The 3,536-nt window shown below is 37.8% G+C and overlaps 1 pseudogene; it reads right to left on the minus strand.

The window, feature by feature from the left end:
- Positions 1-2,563: 2,563 nt before the first annotated feature.
- LOC122746114 lies at positions 2,564-2,938 on the minus strand (annotated as a pseudogene).
- Between the last annotated feature and the right edge of the window lie 598 nt (positions 2,939-3,536).

The following is a 3,536-nucleotide window of genomic DNA, read 5'->3' on the forward strand; positions in this document are numbered from 1 at the left end:
ATAAAGTCCCTAGCTTTCATTTGTTCAATCCTAATTCTTAGACAATTAATTTCTTCAGACAGCTTTTTTATCTCCTTTTCCATTTGACTTTTCAAGCTCTTGACTTTTTTTCTCATGTCTCTACTACATCACTCTTATTTCTCTTTCCATTCTTTCTTCCCTCTCTCTAAATCTTGCTTCTATCTCTCCTACTTTCTCTTCAAAGTCCCTTTTGAGAGCTTCCAAGGCCTGAGACCAATTCATATTTTTCTTGGAAGCTTTGGATGTTGTAGCTTTGACTTTGTTATTATCTTCTTTAATTTTTTTAATTATCTTCTTCTGAGGGTATATTCTTGTCTGCCCCTCCCCCAAGGAAGCTGTCTATTGTTCACTGTTTTTTTTCCTGACTCATCTCACCCCGGAAGCAGATGTCTTATTGAAATCTGATTTTCTATGGTTGGAAACTTGGCATGTCTTGCCCCTCCCTAATTGTGCTGCCACTACTCGGTTTGGCCCACTGGTTCAGAACAAGGCACTTCACCCCAGCTCCAGCAGAGATTACAGCCACTTCACCCAGGCCAACTGATGAACATCATCACTATCCACTAGCTGGGCCTCAGAAAAGGCTCCTGGAGCTGAAGACTTGGCATCACTGTAGGTGCTGTCTGGTCTTGGCTGGGTCCAGGCCTGCATGCTGAACTCCTTTCTTGGCCAAACAGCAGGTGACCTCAATTGTCATTTTTTGCCTGGAAAGTAGTCTCACTCTGTTCTTATGAGAGTTAGGCTGCTTTGGGTTTTTTTATGGCATTACTTGGGAGTGAGTAGACAGGTTTATGGGGAGCTTGTGGGAGTCACAGCCTCTCCTCCCTCATCTTGGCTCTGCCCCTCACCAGGTTGGATTTATACCAGGAATTCAAGGCTGGTTCAACATTAGAAAAGCTATTAATATAATCAACCACATCAATAATAAAACTAACAAAAATCATATGATCATTTCAATAGATGCAGAGAAAGCATTTGGCAAAATACAGCATTCATTCCTATTAAAAAAACAAAACAAAACTAGAGAGCATAGGAATAGGTGGAGCTTTCCCTAAAATAATAGGCAGTACCTACCTAAAACCATCAGCAAACATTATATGTAATGGGGATAAGTTAGAGGTCTTCCAAATAAGATCAGGGGAGAAACAGGGATGTCCAATATCACCTCTATTATTTAATATTATATTAGAAATGTTAGCTTTAGCAATATGAGAAGAAAAATAATAGGAATTAGAATAGTCAAAAAGGAAACAAAACTTTCACTCTTTGCAGATGATATGGTGGTATACTTAGAGAATCCTAAAGAATCAACTAAAAAACTGCTTGAAACAATTCACAACTTTAGCAAAGTTGGAGGATATAAAATAAACCCATATAAATCATAATCATTTCTATACATGACCAACAAAATCCAGCAGCAAGAGATGGAAAGATTAATTTAAAGTAATGGCAGACAATATAAAATATTTGGGAGTCTACCTGCCAAGACAATCCCAGCAACTCTATGAACACAAATACAAAACACTTTTCACACAAATAAAATCACATCTATGTTATTGGAAAAATATCAATTGCACATAGATAGGCCGAGCTAATATAATAACAATGAAAATTTTACCTAAATTAATTTACCTATTCATTGCCATAAGAATCAGACTACCCAAAAATTATTTTGTAGAGTTAGAAAACATAAAAATAAAATTCATCCGAATAAACAAAAAGTCAAGAATATCAAGGGAACTAATGAAAAAAATACACAGGAAGGTGAGCTAGTCATAAGAAATTTGAAATTATACTATAAAGTGGCAGTCATCAAAACTATTTGGTACTGGCTAAGAAATAGAGTGGTGGATCAATGGAATAGGTTAGGCACAGGAGACAGTAGCAAATGATTATAGTAATCTACTGTTTGATACACACAAAAACTACAGCCTCTGGGATAGGAACTCAGTATTTGACAAAAACTGCTGGGAAAACTGCAAGATTGTATGGCAGAAACTAGGCATAGACCAACATCTTACACCTTATACAAAAATAAGGTCAAGGGGCAGCTAGGTGGCACAGTGGATAGAGCACCAGCCCTGGAGTCAGGAGTACCTGAGTTCAAATCTGGCCTCAGACACTTAACACTTACTAGCTATGCGACCCTGGGCAAGTCACTTAACCCAACTGCCTCACTAAAAAAAAAAAAAAAAAGGTCAAAATGGGTTCAAGATTTAGACATAAAGGGTGATACTATGGATAAATTAAGAGAGGAAGAAATAGTTTACCTCTCAGATCTATGGATCTATAGAGAGGAAAAAAAATTTATGTCCAAACAAGAGATAGAAAATATTATGTAATGCAAGATGGATGACTTTGATTACATTAAATTAAAAAGGTTTTATACAATCAGAAGCAATTCAGCCAAAATTAAAAGGGAAGCAGAAAACAGAAAACTGGGAAACAATTTTTACAGCCAGCATTTCTTTCTTTCTTTCTTTTTTTTAAGTCCAATAAGTTTACTTTTGAAAATGTACACAAAAATGTTGAGCCATTTATTTCATGCATCTTCAGCAGCTGAAGAATCTCCACCCTTGGTGTTCCTAGTATGTATCACTTGTTCTCTGTGTTTGGAAACCAGCTTAATCAGACCTTTACTAAGCAGTTCTTGGAGGGCTGCCTGGGTGAGAGAACCCCAAATCTTCAGTCTTTCTGAGACCACTGCAGGGGTAATAAATTTATAGTTGGGGACCTCCTTGCCGAGTTTGTCATACATTGCTTTGTCAAACAGGACCAGATTGTTGAGCTTGTCTCACACTTTTCCCTTTGACCACTTCTTCTTCTTAGCTTTTCCCCCAGACTTGTTCATGGGGCCCTTGTCCTTCTTGACTGACTTACTGGCATCTTTCTTCTTCTTATCATCCTTGGGTGGCATGGCGAGACTCCAGGAACTCCTGCTGCTGCTGTCTCCAAGGTAAGATGTCCCAGCATTTCTGATAAAGGCCTCATTTCTAAAATATATCAGGAACTAAATCAAATTTATAAGAATTCAAGTCATTCCCCAATTGAGAAATGGTCGAAGGATATGAACAGGCAGTTTGAAGAAGTCAAAAGTATCTATTGCCATATGAAAAAAATGCTCTAAATCGATGTTCATCAGAGATATGCAAATTAAAACAACTCTGTGGTACCACTTCACACCTATCAGATTTGCTAATATGACAAAAAAAGGAAAATAATAAATGTTGGATAAGCTGTGGAAAAATTGGGACACTAATGGTGGAGCTGTGAACTGATCCAACCATTCTGGAGAGCAATTTGGAACTATGCCCAAAGGGCTTTAGGACTGTTCATTTCCTTTAACCCAGTGCTACCACTGCTAGGTCTGTATCCCAGAGACCATAGAAAAGGGAAAAGGACCGACATGTACAAAAAATATTTATAGAAGCTGTCTTTGTGGTGGCAAAGAATTGGGAATCAAGGGAATGCCCATCAATAGGGGAAGGGCTAAACAAGTTGTGGTATAAGAATTG

Source organism: Dromiciops gliroides, chromosome 3, assembly GCF_019393635.1.
Source record: "Dromiciops gliroides isolate mDroGli1 chromosome 3, mDroGli1.pri, whole genome shotgun sequence".
Classification (NCBI taxonomy): Eukaryota; Metazoa; Chordata; class Mammalia; order Microbiotheria; family Microbiotheriidae; genus Dromiciops; species Dromiciops gliroides.